This window comes from Equus asinus, chromosome 4 (assembly GCF_041296235.1).
Source record: "Equus asinus isolate D_3611 breed Donkey chromosome 4, EquAss-T2T_v2, whole genome shotgun sequence".
In the NCBI taxonomy this organism is placed as follows: Eukaryota; Metazoa; Chordata; class Mammalia; order Perissodactyla; family Equidae; genus Equus; species Equus asinus.
In genome coordinates this window covers 62,073,699-62,089,701 of record NC_091793.1, presented here as the reverse complement: position 1 = coordinate 62,089,701, position 16,003 = coordinate 62,073,699, and positions in this window count along the sequence as shown.

Genomic DNA, 16,003 nt, shown 5'->3' with positions numbered 1-16,003 from the left:
GACACCCCTTGTTGTGAAACAGGCCAGGCTGAAACTGTCTCTCCCTGCTGATGTCTGCAGATTCTCGTCACCTGACTCAGGGAGCAGCGCTCTAACTGGATTATTGCTGGAAAGATAAGTTAGGAACTGAGGGCTGTCTGCTAAAGTGACAAGATTAAAAGCTGAATCCGAAAAACCCACCAAACTCCAGGCTCAGTGGGCGGGCAGAGCCTGGGACTTGGTCAAGCCCTGGCCCCGAGCCCGCCGCCTGGGAAGACAGACGTTCGGGACGTCCCGGGGCTCTGGTCTTGTCCGTGTTACGCCTGATGTGCCCTCCACTCTTCTGGAGCCTCCCGTTTGATGGGGAAAGGAACTCCAGTGTGTATTCCAGGTTCACCTTGTCGAAGATGCTGTGACAGGGCGCACACTTCCTTTGCTCTTCCTCTGTTCAGGCTAAGCGTCTGCAAAGGGTCTGGGAGGGCAGGTTTCACAGAGAATGTGACAAGGGAACGTGTGCGGTTCAGTAAGGCCAGCGGACCTGGAGACGATGCCATTGAGAAGATAGTTGATTACTTGCAGTTCTCCGAGATGGAGCTCGCAGGGCCACGCAGGGCCACCCGGGAAGCCCCGGGGGTCAGGAGGTGAGACAGCAGGGCACTGCGGGCAGGAGCCTGTCCTGTGGATTCTGCGGGGAGGAACAGCGAGGCAGGGTGAGCAGGCTCAGACGGGCTGGTCTGAATAACTCACAGGCTCCGGGGCAGGGGGCTGTCCCGCCTGTCTGGTGCCTGCCCTGGGGGACAAGGGCAGGGGGCCCGTGGCCCTGAGTGTGAGTGTCCAGCAGAGGAGGTGCTTGGGGTGTGGATGGCCCCTGGATGGGTCAGTTTGTATTTGGAATGTGGGCCCAGGAAGGAGGGCTCTTCCTGGGGTGGGGGTGCGACAGGGGAGGCAGGAGGCTGAGCCGAAGGGACTTGGGACAAGGCATGTCCCATGTGCGCACGCGGGCCAGAGGTTAAAGCCTCAGGTTTCCAGAAGCTACAAACATGGCCCAGACAAGGCTCAGCTCCGATGTCACCTCCTCAGAGGAGCCTTCCCTGCCTCCTCTGTCTACAGTGACGGCCTCCCGCCCCGGTCTCCCTCGCGTCGGCCCTTTCATTCCCCTCACTGCGTTCAGAGCCAGGCCCCCTGCTCAGCACCCGCTCAGTGGGAGACGGGCAGGAGGTCAGGGCGCCCGTTCATTTCTTCACTCACTCACTCGTTCTTTCCTCATGGATTTGGTTCCTGCCGGGTGCCAGGCCCTGGCTGGATGATGGCTTGTCCTTGGAGACCCTGCTCAGATTTCACCGCCTCCATGAAGCCCTTCTCAAACCACATCCCCTCCTGCAGCCCCCTCTGGCCTCACCTGGGCCCCCAGAGCTGTGCTCACTGTCTGATGGCCTCTCCAGCCTGGGAGCACTGGGAGGGCTCTGGGACAGATACAGAAAGGGGCTCAGAAACGTGTGACGATGGCTACACCCTGACTAGATGGAAGGATTGCCCACAGGCGCACGGGGGTCCAGGTCACCCCCTCCCGTCTTCCTCCGGGAACAGGGCCCCTTCCTCACCAGGAACAGAGGGACCTTCTCTCATCCTGTGCTCATTTAGACCATTAGCAGTCTGGATTCTTTTCTCAATTTTAATTCTTTTTAAACTTTGAGGACATGTCATGAGGGTATCCCTCGGTACTGAGAAACTTAATTATCACTTCAAGGGAGGGAACCCACCTGTTGTGTCTGAGCCAAGACCGGACAATGTGGAAAGAGCAGGATGCTGAGGAGGAGCCGGCTCAGGGGCTGGGCCTCGGGGCAGCCGGAGGAGGGCTGACAGAGAGATGGATGGAGGCACAGCTGCCGGGGCGGGGGTCAAGCCGGGAGGAGGGGGAGTCCAGGGGCCTCCACAGGTGAGGGCGGTGGCTTCCAGAGCCCCCTCTGTCACGTACAAGCCGTGTTTCTCAGGCCGCCGCACCTCCAGGCCTTAGCATGAGCTGGTCCTCCAGCAGGAGCGCCTTTCCTCTGCTCTCCAGACAGCAGTGCCCTCACCCTGCGAGACTCTGCCCTTCTGGCATCTGTTCCCCAGCCTGCCCGGCCAGTACCCCGCCCCCACCATGACACACGCAGCCCGCTCTGTGCTTAGGTCACCTGGTTGTCATCGCCTGAGGCTGGAATGTCTGCTTGTGTGAGAGACCGGCAGACCTGGCTTCTAGCTTTCTAAGTCTGTGTGACCTTGGACGGGTCCCTCGTCCCTTTGGAGGCTCAGTTTCTCTCTATAAGTGGGTCTGGCAGTGGTACCTCATGGGGGCGCTGTGCTCTCTGAGCTGCTGGAGATGGAGTGTTGGATGGGTGCCTGTTGCTGGTGCCCTTGGTGCTGACCCCGGGGCCGTGGCCCCCGCATGCCCAGGGTTTGCGGGATCCCTGGCTGCAGTGATGCACGAGGGAGAGGGAGACGGGCAGGAGGTCAGGGTGCAGCTTTGGAGTCAGAAGACACAGCATTCCTCGGGGACACTTCCCTGAGCCCCTGGTCCCGGGCCTCGCCCACCCACCTCGTCTCAGCTGCCTTCGGGGCACTCAGTGAACCCCTGCTCTGAGGCTGCATTCCCAGTGCATCTAACCCAGGCTGGACACTGCTGTCCTCACGTCTCGGGTGAAGAGGTGAAGCTCCATGGGGCTAAAGGGAGGACCGCAAACTCAGATGCCTCCAAGGGTCAGGTCCAGAGAGGTGGGTGAGGCCCTGGGCCAGAGGCAAGCTGAGGGAGTGGCGGGGACTGTGGTGAGCTGGGAACACATGCTCCATCCAGAGAGTGGCTCCAGCTCAGCTCCAGAAGAGCGTCTCCTAGAGGGACTGTCGCAGGTGGCCAGCCGTTCACATGTCATACCAACAAAAAGCTTGACACCTGGCATTCGGTCTGTAGTCTTCCAGGTTTTCAGTATTAGAATGAGCTTTTAAAATCTACCTTTGCCCTGGCGCCCTGAGTTGAGATGCCCCCTTGCTTCCGGCTTGAACCCTGACTGTGCAGATATGATGGCTGGAATGGAGGCAGCCACACTGCAGGCATGAGGGAGTGACACTAACATTCTGTTAATGGTGGGATAGAGAGGGGGTGGCTTCTGGGTCACCGATGACATTGTCGGGCCACCAGACCACGTCTGGACTTCCCGTCTCTCACATCATTTTTAAACATTACACGTTAGATGTCTTTGTGGTTTAAGCCACTCTTAATAGAGTTTTCCATTATTTGAGCCAAACTCATATCTCACTGGAAGCCTGCAAGTCCCAGCTAAAACTTCTCTGTACTTAAGTAGTTCCCCAGCAGACGTGGGCCTCTGCCCCGACGCCACCGTTCACCCCTGGAAACGGCCCGTGAGCTGCGGTTCTGTCTGCCTGGCTGGCTCGTCCGCGCTTGGGCTGTGAACAGCTCTGGGCCGGCCGCTGTCCTTGCTTCTCTGCACACAGCGGGCCCTCAGACACCGCAGGGACCTCGACCCCCAGCACGGCCAGAAGCCCTCAGCCAGCACGAAGCCTTTGGGGTCCCTTTGGCCCGAGCCCTGTGTCCGCCCCTCGGGGCCTCAGCAGCCTCCTCAGCAGGTGCGAGGTCCCTGGTGGGCAGCTCTCGCCTCAGGGCCCTTGGGGGCTGAGCTTGGTGCACCGTCCACCCGGGCCCTCCTGTGGCGGCCTCTGGAGGCCACGAGGCAAAGAAAGCAGGACCCGAGCTGCGTTCCAGGGTGACGTGGAAAGGGCAGCAAGGGACCCATCGCATTCCAGAAGGAGCGAGGTGCCCTGCATATTCTGGAAAGACCTCCGCTGTGCAAGTGGGGAACAGGGTCCTGCAAGGCCCGAAGGAAGGAAGGGGTGTCCGGAGGGCCGGCGGGCGGCGCAGGCTGTGGCCTCCCCTGTACAGGCTCCAGACACTGGGCCTGGTGGTCGCCTGAGCGTGACTCCCCCAAGCAAAGCAAGACAAAGCCGGGAGGGGAGCCGGGCGGGGCTGGGCCAAGAGCCGGCCCCCTGTGTGTGCAAGCCCTCCGGGTGCCTCTGGGCGGCCCATGCAGCCACCACGGCTCAGGCGCTCCCAGCACGCGTGCCACTGGCGCCAGAGCCCCCGGCACGCGGGCAAGCTACCTCGGCCAGCTCCCCAGAGAGCAGCAGCAGCGTCTGGGCCTGCTGCCTGGTCCACACGTCCTCGCTATGGCCACTTGCCTCCCTTCTCTGAGCCTCAGTCTTGTCCTCCAAAACGAGGATTAACTTGGGTAACAGTCTATAGCAGGCCCCCAACAGATATGGCTTGAGTCCAGTTGGGCTCCAGGTTAGACTGGAGCCTTGCAGTGTTATCTGGAAGTTCTTCCTTGAAGCTAGCCTAAATCCTCCATGTTGTAGCCATGCCAGAGTGCTCCATTTGCCAGCTGAAAGGAACAGTCAGAAGCTTTATTCTTTTCCTTTTGTGTTGTGAGGAAGATTGGCCCTGAGCTAACATCTGCGCCAATTTTCCGCTATTTTCTATGTGGGACACCTGCCACAGCATGGGCTGATGAGCGATGTGAGTGTCTGCACCTGGGGCCCAAACCTGCAAACCTGGGGCCGCTGAAGAGGAGTGCAGGAGCTTAACCACTATGCCGCCGACCCGGCCCCAGGACTCTTTTGATAGCCTGTGACAGAAACCCAAGGGGCTTGAACTAGCAAACGAACAAAGCAGGAGAGAATGATTTCTGTAACTAGGCCGTCTAAAGGCAGAGAGCTTCAGGTGAGGCTGTACCTGGGTGCTCGACGCCATCAGCAGGGATCGGCCCTCCCAGCCTCTTGGCTTGGCTGCCTGCCCTCTGTGCTGCTGTCCTGCTCAGGGGGGCTCTCCACCGTCACTCCCAGGCTGGCCTCATCACCCCTCAGCAGCCCAACAGAGAAAGAACTTCTCTTCCCCAGGATTCCAGCCCTAACTGCTTCCGGCTTCCCAGGTGGGAGATGGGGTGCCTGGCCGGGCCAAGGTGGGACCGGCTCTGAGTTCACATCAGCCCCGCCGTCGGTTCCGCTTCAGAGAACCCAGCAGAGATGGGCTAAAACTCAAGGCCCACATCCCCAGGGCCCTGGGTCCTTAGTGACACTCACAGGTAAAGGCTTGTTTCTGTGACCTCTGACCCCTTCAGCTATAGAGCCAAATGGAATTAGCAAATTGTTCAAGTCCAGATGGGCTCACGCTGGGTTCCCACTAAAGTCATGCTGATCGCAGGACCTTGAAGTCCTTTTACAGAGAAACTAGCGTCCAGACCATATCCAGAAACCGAGGCTTCCCAGGCCCAGCTCCTCGGCTCCCTGACGTCAGAGTGCACCTTCCCCCGTGGAGACAAACAGCCGAGGACGCTCATCTGAGAAACCCTCTGTCTCCTCGGCTGGAAGCAGCCCCAGAAGCAGGCCCATGGGAAAACGCTGACCAGGAAGGCCACGGCACCCTCCCCTACCTAAAGCCCCAAATCAAAAGCCCCACCCGTTTCTTAACGGGGAGCTAGCAATTTGGGGGCCCCTGGCCCTTGCTTTGCTGCCCCTGACTGGTGAAGGAAAGCTTTCCTTTTCCCCCAAGACTCTGTTCTCGTTATTTGAACGGGCATCGGGATCAGAGACCAAACATTCAGTAACCAAGGGTGCAGCCGCACGCTCCTCTGCACCCGGTCTCCTGGGGAGCCTGTTCCGTGGGCTGCCCACACCCGGTGGTGTGCTCCTCACCAGGGACTCAGGGCCGCACTGCTCCCCTCCCGCCTCCTTTCCGAGCCCCACTTCGCTCGTCTGAAAGAGGAGCAGGAGTTCCTGTGGAAAGGCAGGATTTGGGGTCCGCTCCCAGCTTCACGGCCTGCTTGTGCTGTCCCATTAGAAACATTTATTCAGTCACAAATGGCCCTGAGCACCTACTGTGTGCTCCTCTGAGTTTTCAGCGCTGGGAGTTGTCCCGGGCAGGGGGCATCGCCCAGGAGCCTTCCAAAGGAAATGGGTTCTGTCCAAAAGCTCACTTCTACGCCCCCTCTGCCCCTCGCTGTGTGTCCTGAGGGAATTCCTCCCCGTCTCTGGGCTTCTGCTTTCTCATCTGCAAGCCAGGCTCTGGGGAAAAGGAGGTCCTAGACCCCCTCAGCTCTGACACAGTGGGGCTTGGTCTCAGAGTGTGTCTCCAGCTGCGAGTCAGCCCGTGAGCATCTGGGACAGTGACCATGATGCTCCAGAGGCGGGCTGGGCTGAGAGGAGGCCACAGTCACACAGTTGCACAGTTGACTCCTTCCCCTTGGGGCCGTTAAGGGCACCCAGGGCAGAGGAGGATCCGGGGCTCTGAGCTCCTGTGAGCTGCCCAATGCTGCTGCTGCAACAGAAAATCTCTCCTGGGGTGTTGGTGACTCCCAAGCCCGCCCACCACGGATGGTGAAGTTGTGTACTCCGAAAGGGAAGCACAGGGAGGCCACACGGCGGGAGGAGAGGATGAGGCAGAGGTCCCTCGGAACCGTCCATGTCGCCTGCCTCTCCTTCCCTCCTCCTTCCCGCCCACCCCTCCCTTCTCTGTCACAGCTGAAATTGGTCCGCACCCTGGAGGAGTGGAGACCCTGAGGCATTGGTGGCGGAGGTGGGGTCCCTCAGAGTATGTCCAGTTCGGACCACTTCCTTTTTCTTCTCGTTGAGCCTACCTTCTCTTCATTCTTTGAACAGCTGGGGATACATGAGTGAATGCCCCTGGTGCCTCTGTCACCCGTTTGTCAGTTCACTCAGCACTCCTCGCCTTATTAAGCCGTGGGTTCCCTCCTTTATTCAGCTCATGCTCTTCTTTTGAACAAGATGGGAGATTTATTGGGAGAACACAGGGTGCCCCAGAACAAACAGAGAATAGGCTCACCGGTCTTCCCCAAAGACCAGAGCCCGCGGCTGGTGAGACAGGAGAAGCCAAGCCTGCTCCCTTCCTTCCCCACCCTGGGGCCACATAGCCACCCAGGCCCCTCAGTCAATCGTCCTATCTTTTAAACCTGTTGGTATCTCCCCACTTCCACTGCCATCACCCTCGTCTAAAGGACTGTCCTGTTTTGCGCTTGGAAAATTGAAACGCCCTCCCAATTTTTCTCCCAATTTATTATCACTCTTGCCCGTTTCCAGTCTGTTGTCCTCCTCGCTGTGGCCAGCGTGACTTGCTGCAAATGGAGAATTTATTCAGTGGTTGTCCTTGCTTCTGGGATAGTCTCCAGAATCGTAGCGTGGTGTGGAACTGGATGATGGCTCACCCACGCTCAGGGCCCTTGTGGTGGCCCCTCCCTCCCTGGAGGATTTGGCGGCCCTGCCCCTTGTTGCTCTCGGGCAGGGCACAGGGGCTGAGCAGCTGCAAGAACCGGCGTGGGCTTGACAACTTCTCCTCCTTCTGAGGCCACGGTGGCATTCCCGACCCAGCCTGCCCTGGCGGCCTGAGTCCAGAGGGAAGGTGCCATGCAGCAGAGCCACGTGGTGCACACATTGCGTGAGAGATGCACAGACTGATAGTAGGCCCCTGAGATCGAGATCTCATTTGTTATTAACCATAACCCAGCTGCTCCTCACTGATGCGCGTGGTCCACGTGACCTCGCTCATTGTCCCATCTCTGCTGGAGCCATCAGTGCTCACACAAGCCTGTCCTCACTGATGCGCGTGGCCCACGAGCCCTCGCTCACTGCCCCTTCTCTCTGCTGGAGCCTTCAGTAGTTACACAACGTGCTCCTTCCCACCTGAGGACGTGGTCTGTTATTCTCTTTTGAAAGAATGAGAGGCACATGTTTTCCAAGCACCCCAGGGGCTCAGGCCACCTCCGGGACAATCCCCGTGTTTTGCAGCTGTGGGAAATAGCTTTTACAGAAAGGGACTCACCCAAGGTCACGTGGAGAGTAGCGGCAGAGGCGGATCACAGCCCAGGTCTTCGGACCACTGGCCGGGAAGCCTTGGTCCACAGCACATCATAACGATTCGAATAATGGCTAACGGACGTCTCTGCATTCCAGACAGTTCGTACGTATTAACTCATTAGCTTCCACAACGACCTAGAGTGAAGGCACGTTTTACATAGGAGGAAATGGAGGCACAGAGAGGTTAAGCACCTTGTCCAAAGTCACACAGCTGGTAAGTGGCAGAGCTAGGATTCAAACCCTGGCATTCTGGCCTGCTCCTGGGGGCTCACAGGTGGTGGGGGGAACGTGTCACATGCAGACAGACTGAGCCTGCCCAGGGCTCAGGTGGTGAGAAGGGGAGGTCAGGGAAAGCCTCACTGAGGAGATGACATTTGATCAAAGATCTGGAGGAGGCGAGGGAGCCGTGTGGACATCAAGAGTGTTCTAAGAGGAAGGACCAGCAAGAGCAAGGGCAGGAATGGTCTTGGTGTGTGAGAGAAGATGGGGAGGCCGGTCGGCTGGAGTGGGATGGGCAGGAGGGAGCGGGGTGGCAGGAAATGAGGTCGGCTCGTCATCAGGGCCTGGCAGGGCCGGGCTTTGCCTGGAGGGTGGCCACGGAGGGTGTGGAGCAGAGGAGGATGTGAGCTGACGTGGTCCGGCTGTGGTGTGTGGAGAGCAGACTGGAGGTGCAGGCGCAGCAAGGGACCACAGCCATTAGAGGGAGGGCTGGTGTGGTTTGGCCCAGGTTGGGGCGGGGGGCATGGGGAAGGAGCAGATTCTGGGAGGTTCTGCAGGTGGAGCCACCAGGATGGGCTGAGGGATGAGATGTGGGTGGAGAGACGGGGGGACAGGCACTTAGACACCTTGGGCCAGGCGAGTTTGTGACATCTATAGGCAGCTGGGCAGATGAGCCAGAAGGCAGGTGGACCTGCCAGGCTCGGGTCTGGGAGGGAGCTGGTCTGATTACATGCGCTTGGTTTCCGGCCCCTGTTGATTCTTGTTGGAGGTGGAAACCCTTCTTTTGAAACAGGAGCAGAACCTTCTGGAGTTGGGCAGAGGCGAGGTGGCCGCTGGTGAGCCCTGCCTGTCCAGGCTCTGAGATGGTCCTCAGAGCCCTCAGGGATGCTCCGAGGGCCGTGCTGAGCCCAGAGGAGGGCCTGAGCACCACCCTTCCTGGAGTTTGCCTCCCTCTGGGGGCAGGAGGGCCCTGGCATCCCGCTGCAGAGGCTGCTGGGGGCTGGTCCCCAGGAGTGACCTGGGAGTGGAGCAGCCCCTGCCTCATGCGGTGCTGGCCCAAGGGAGGAAGTGCTACTGGCACCAGAAGCTGGTGGGTCCTGGGAGCCCCGAGGCTGGCCTCTGTCCAGGGTGGAGACCCTGTGGGCCGGGAGGACCAGTGGCTCAGCCAGGTCTTGAGATGGACATGGGACACAGAGCCAGGGGCTCTGCCCTCTTCCTGACCTGCAGCTCTTGGCCAAGGGATATTAAAGGTCCCCAGCTGGTTGCCTGGCCGAAGGGAGTGTCGCATGTCCTTTCAAGGTGACAGGCTGATGCGGGACCGAGAGGGAAAGGGAATCCCAAAGTGCTTGGAAGTTTCCCAAAGTTTGTCAGCACCAGGCAGTTCCTTCCATGTTCATCTCAGGAGGAAAAATCTCAAAATGACAGCAAGTTGGCTTCAAGGGGCCTTTCAAGGAAACCCTTTGAGGTTTTTCCTGCCTCCTGAAGATGATGAGACTGTGAGGGTCCCCGGGCGGCCTTGGCCTGCAGTGCTGGGACGGTCCTACATGGTCTTGGGGTCAGAGAGAGCTGCCCTGAGAGCTGGGCAGGAGTCACTCCCGGGGCACAGATGGGGACAGTGAGCCCGGGATGCTGAGGATCTTCCCAGACACACGCCAGGAGGCAGCGAGCACACCGGCCCGCTGGACACGCCGGCCCAGAGCCGCTACACAGGGACCCGGGGACACTGCGACCATCAGGGTGACCTCGGGGGTTCGCTTTGCCTGTCTGCACAAACAGGACAGTGGCGGTCCCCACCACGCAGACTTATTGCGCCAGGACAGAATGAAGTCATCAACACCAAGGGCTCAGAACGGGCCTGGCCCCTCACCCGCTCTCAGTGAGTGCTCATCAGTAGCGTGTCTGTTCTTGTCATCCTGCTCTGCTCTGCACACCTGGCTAGAGGGCTGGAGCACTGTGTGGGGAGCCCCATGTCCATTCCTGTCGCTCCCCTGCTCCGGCTCCCACCATGGCTCCCTGTGGCCTGGACGTTCTTTGTCAGTGCTCTCTGTTGAAGTCCCACACCCGCCATCATGTTCTCTCCTCTGTCCTCACTCCACAGCCCTCTATGGAAACAGACCCACTGTGTGCTGGCCCTGCTCCAGAACCTCCTGGCCGTGGCCGCAGCTGCTCCCCAGGCCCCACCCTCCCCGGTGAACTTCAGCCTGGAGGCTGAGGCGCTGCTGGCCTCTGAGGCTCAGCTGGGAAGGAGGGAAGAAGAAAGTGTCAAACATTTCCCTCCAAAATGTCATTTGGACAGGAAGCATGTGTCCCGTCCGTCGTCCCGGCTTCTATACGCTGTGTCCTACATACAGCGGCGGTTCTCCGTGCCTGCAGTCGTGTGGATGGGGCCTGCGTAGCCCACCCCAGGTTCTGGAGGAGGGGAGACACGTTTTGTGCTGACATCCAGGCAGTTGTTGCCCTCAGGCCTCCTCCCAGGAGCCTCTCTGCTTGCCTCCTTGACGCTGCGGCCTGGGTCTCTTGACCCCCACTTTGTCCCCTCCAGGAGCCTCGCACACACCAAGCCCTGAGCAAGCGGCTCTCTGCTGAACTCTGCTGACATCCGTCCTGGGACCAGGCAGCGGGCTGAGCTGTGTGGATGCTTCCTGTGGAAGGACAAGCACCGACTAACAGAAGTGCATGGGTCCTGGGGCTGTGTCACCTGCAGGACACTCCTTACTCTGCTGACCGCACTGCCCCCCAGGAGGAGTTTCTGGACTTGCCTTAACAGAGAGGGACAGTCAGATCTCAGGGTCCTGGCATCTCCTGATGGCTGAAGGGCCCTTGGAGACAGGGCAGTCCCTTATTTGCTCTGCACGACTTCTCTACCAGCCCAGAATCCAGGGACAGGAGCTCTGTCATTTGGGCTCCACCGTTCCGTCCTGAGAAACCCGCAGTTCTTCAGCGGTTGTGGTGGAGAGACATAGTCCGCCCTCCCCGGGGTCCTGACTCCCCCTGCTCCCTGCCCTGCCCCTCCTGGCTGACTGTCTCCCTGCACACACTCTGGTTTCCCTCCCCCTGAGACCTGACCCCTTTCATTTTTTGGGCAGGTGGGAGAATTCGCTCCAGGCTGGGCTCATTGGGGTGGCTGAGAAATGCCTCAGGGGAATGAAGGCTCCAGGATTCCGGATCTCACGGATAGGGGCGTCCCCATGGCCACCCCTGGTGCTCCCGGGAGGGGAGGCTGGGCAGTTCCCAGCAGGTGAGCCGCCTGACGCTGGAGCATGGACTCGCCCCGACTCAGCACCACCGAGGACTCACACCGTGCAGGATCCACGGAACCTTTGGGATGTGTGATTCTCATCCTAAGCTCGTCCTCCCTTTCCGAAAATCCTCTGTCCAAGAGTTCGTAACTGTCACCAAGGGCACAGCAGAAGCGTGTAAACAGGGCCGGCGGCTCCGGTGGGAGCGTGTCTACGGATCTGGAGGACGCTTGCTGCCTTCTGCCCGATCCAGGGCGCATTGACTGTTGTGCCACGAACATCTTTGACGAGGGACCATTTACGGAAGGAACCTTTTGGGCCTCTTCGCCCTGGAGCGGGCAGCCGCACTGCCCGTGTCATGACACGCGCTGGCCCCGATGCCAACTGTCTCCACGGTGGCCACCCTGGCTGGTGGGGCAGGTGGCCTGGTCGTGTCACATGGAACGTCCTTCCTCGCTGGGCCTGCTGCAGAGGGCTCCCGGAGCCCCTCCTGTGGGGACACAAAGCTCTCTGGGGAAGCCTTTCGGCAAAGACAGGAGATGCCGTCTGCACTCAGTGCACGCGAGTGTCATCGTGACGCGAAAGGAGGGAAGAGGGCATCCACTCACTCGGTCATCTGCCTCTTCATTCAACAACACGCACTCTGAGCAGCCCTGACGCCTTGGGTTCCAGTTCAGCGCTCTCACCGCTTCCGAGGCCCGGGTTCATTTCCCGGTCCCAGAACCACACCAGCCGTCTGTCAGGAGCCACGCTGTGGCTGTGGCTCACACAGAACTGGAAGGACTTATGACTACAGTGTACTACCATGCACTGGGGCTTGGGAGGAAAGGAAAAAGGAAGATTGCAGAGACGTTAGCCCAGGGAGAATCTTTGCCGCTGTGTGGGACTTGAAGTGGCCGCCCCAAGATACGTCTCTTTGGCATGAGGGTTATTTTGGGCTGGCTCCTTTCAGACCCTGCAGACGTTGGAGAAGCTCTGAACACGAGAACTCACCCTTCGTAAGAGGCACTGACGTTTGTGAGGGCGATCCCCATCTGCAGAGGGTCTTCCTCTCTGTACCAGGAAGAGGGGGACGACCTTCTCTCTCTAGAAACTCCCGTCAGTGTGGAGGGCAAGCACTCACATCTGCATGACAGCCTTTCTCTCGTTCACTTGCCTTTCTTCTGACCTGCCATAGCCGCCTCCCCACGCCAAAGCCTCCTTTGTAGCTGACGCTGGCATTCAAGGTGAGAGCTTCCGCCATTTTGGCGAGTGGCTCAGTTTTCCTGGGTCTCTGCCATGTGCGCTTGTTATAAAGCTTTGTCTGGTTTCCTCCTGTTATTTTGTCCCATGTGAATTTAGTACGTTGTCCAGTCAGAAGGACCCAGAGTGGGTAGAGGAAACGTCTTCCTCTCCTACACCTGCAAAAAGAAAAAGACGAGTTCCCCACTGTCTCGTGTCAAGCCCAGACACGGAGATGTGCTTATTGTTCACTTACACCTGTCTTATTCCAAAATGCCCTGTTCCTGTTCCTTCTCTGGTGTTTTCTATTCCCGTTATGCACAGAGGTAGCTCGAGCCCAGAGTGGGTAGGATTTGCCTGACGTCACACAGCAGGGAGGGGAAGTGGGTGCAGAAGTCCTTTCCCAAGCCAGGTGTGTGTGTCTGCACCCGGCACCGGCCCTGGAGTGTGGACCTGCCCAGCCCAGGCCTCCCGGGACACGTGCAGCGACGGGTCAGTTGACTCGGGGAGGCAGGAGGCAGCATCGTCCTTGGAGGCCTTGGGATCTGCTTGGGAGGCGTCTGCTGTTGTCTGGAATCGTGCGGCCCACTCTGAGCTCAGACAACAAACGCCTGTGTCCTTCCTGGTTCCCTACCGCCTTCCACTGGTGCTCATCCTGGGGGCCTCACCTCCTGCCCTGCCACACTCCCCACCCCTCCCTACTGCCTCCCAGGGTCCAGGCCTGTGGGACCCCTGCCCTCCCCCGGCACCCCCCTCCCTGTCCCTTCACACGTCCTGTCGCCTTAGCCTGGTCCAGCCTTCCCACTGGAGGAATGCAGAATTCACTGAACACGTGTTTATTCTGAGTCTCCTGGGCACCTGATTCCCCACTGGGCTTCGGGAGTACAGTGGCACAGGCTGAAGTTCATGAAGGGTTCATGAAGGAGGAGCACACGCTATGCAGGCCAAGGAAGAGGTGAGAATCAGGGAGGACCCGCCTGTGCAAAGGCCCTGAGGTGGCCAGGTGAAGCATGGAAGATGTCCGTGTGAGTTCAGGTTGGGGATAGTGGTCATCCTGCCCATTAACCTAGGACCAAACCCTGTCCTTTTCCACCCCAACCTACTTCCCGGGCTGACTTCGTAGTCAGAGGGCTGAAGTCTGAATCCGGGTCTGTCACTGCTTGTAGCTGTGTGACCTGGGCCAGTGGCTTCCCCTCGTGAAGCCTCAGTTCTCTCCTCTGTGCAAATAACAGGGCCACCTCGCTAGGCGTTGGAAAAGTCTAGACGAACATGGGTAATGCATGTGACACGCTCCCACGCTCAGTGCTCCATGTGCGCTGCCATTTTCTATTGTTACGACTGTTACGACTCCTTTTGTTGGAAGCTGATAGGACTTGTGGAGGCAGTGTAGGCTGGTGGGCAAAGTCACAGGCTTTCCCGTTAAACTTGGGAGTCAAGGAAGTGCTAGCTCCTCCACTTGCCTGCTGTGTGACCTTGGCCAAGTCACTTAACTTCTCTGGGCTGCATTTTCCTGATGCACAAAATGGGGAGCATAATTCTAAGAGAGCCTTCTTGTACGTGCGTGATGTGTTGGCATGAGGACAGACTGGATACGTGGAACCACGTGCCTTGGTGGCTCCGGGAGAGTGGAAATGGACAGGGATGGAGAGGGAGAGAGCGGCCGGTGGGGGGAGACTGTGACCTTACTCTTCGCCCTCGCTATCCCGTTTGATTTGCTCCAACGAGCGTGGATTCCGTTGCAATAAAAGCAAAGAAGCCCCAGAAAGTGGAAAAGACAAATTTTATAGAAGTACCACCGTCCTCCTTGGATGGAGTGAGGATCGAAAGCGTGAATGATTGGAAAGCCAGTAGACGGGGCCGGGTCTGTGCTAAGTGCGCACGGGAGAGCGTCACACAGCGAGGGCTAAGGGGCGACTATTCGGCTTCTAAACTGACTGGGCTTGAACTGAAAGCCTGACTCACTGCCTGTCAACCCGAGACGTGCGTCTGCTTGACCAGTGAGTCCGGACTGCGCTCTCTTCACACGAGGATGCAGCCGGCCCCTCCCGCCCCCTCTGGGGGAGGCCTGGTCCTCTCAGCAGGGTCCTGGTGACCTGCTGCTGCGCCTCTGAAGGCCTCTGTGACGTTCTGATGGCAACGTATCCTGGTGTGTTTGACGTGTGCTGCTTGTTCCGAAAGGAGACGAGACCGTTCTGACAGCCATGCTCTCCGAACGCCTCACCCTCACTCTGGCTCCTGATAAACTCACCCCAGTTTTCACTGATAGGCTGGTTATGGGTTATTTGCGCAGACCTGTCTGAGTCAATGCCAGTCGTGATCCTGCTATAATAATGGTAATTATCATTATAGCATTATCACCATCACCATCACTTTGAAGCAGCTCTGCAAAACCCTTCACGTCTGTCCTGTCCTCCGAGAGAAACGGGGTCCTCTCATCCTGAGCGACAGGGCTGCCTGGAGGCCCAGGGAGGCAGGGTCACCTGTCCCAGGGAGGAAGGTGCGAAGCCCCCAGGGGGCTCTGGGCAGGGGCCAGTCCCCACACCCCCACCGCGCCCACGCAGCCCCCGTGCTCTTATTCAGAGCTGCCAGCGCTGGGCTCCTCTGCCCTGGGGCGGGAAGGGCAGGGGCATCCCTTTAGGCTGCTGACTGGGAGGCCCATGAAAGTGTAGGAAGGCCCGAGGGGTAGGGAGAGGACGTCTGGGTGGAAACTGAGTCAGGGCCAAGCAACAGAGCCTGCAGCTGCGACTTCCAGCCCGCCTCAGCCCTGACAGGTTCGAGGGCGAGACAGGCCTCCGCGGGAGGCGTGCAGGTGGGGGTGGGCTCCTGGGCCACCAGGCGGCAGGCTGAGGGTCTCCCGGAGCCGCTCCCTCTCTGCGGTCTGGGCCCCTCACTGGCCCGGGCAGAAGCAGGAGGATTCGGTGGCGTTTTGAAGATGAAGAACCCTTGAAAAACAGCCTGTGAGCGTCGAACAGAATGGGTCTCTGTCGATGTCGTTGGCATAACAAGGCCATCATAACAAATCATCAGTCATAGGAAGAATCTGCCAGTGAGGAGGAGCAGAGGCCCGGGAGCCCCTGTGAGCAGTCCGTGGCCGCGCCCTTGGGGTTAGGCTCGGGAAGGCGAGGGAGAAGCAAGCGGGAAGCGGCCTTGGCCTCTGCGTCGGGTGTCGTTGGGAGTAGGGGCTGATCCACGCCTTGTGGGGCCTAAAGCTTAGGACTTACCCAGGCCTTCGGGCGGAGCTTTCTCAGTAAAGGAACCCTGAACTAGGTGAGGGCCCCAGACGGGGCCGTGCGCTGAGGAGCCCTGTGGTTTCAGCTTCCGAACCTGCCTCTGGTGGGGCCTGGGTTTTCCTAAGAAAACCTCATCCATGTGTCTGCCCTTGACCGACAGGCTGTGTGACCTTGACCCGACCCCTCTCCTCCCATGGAGCC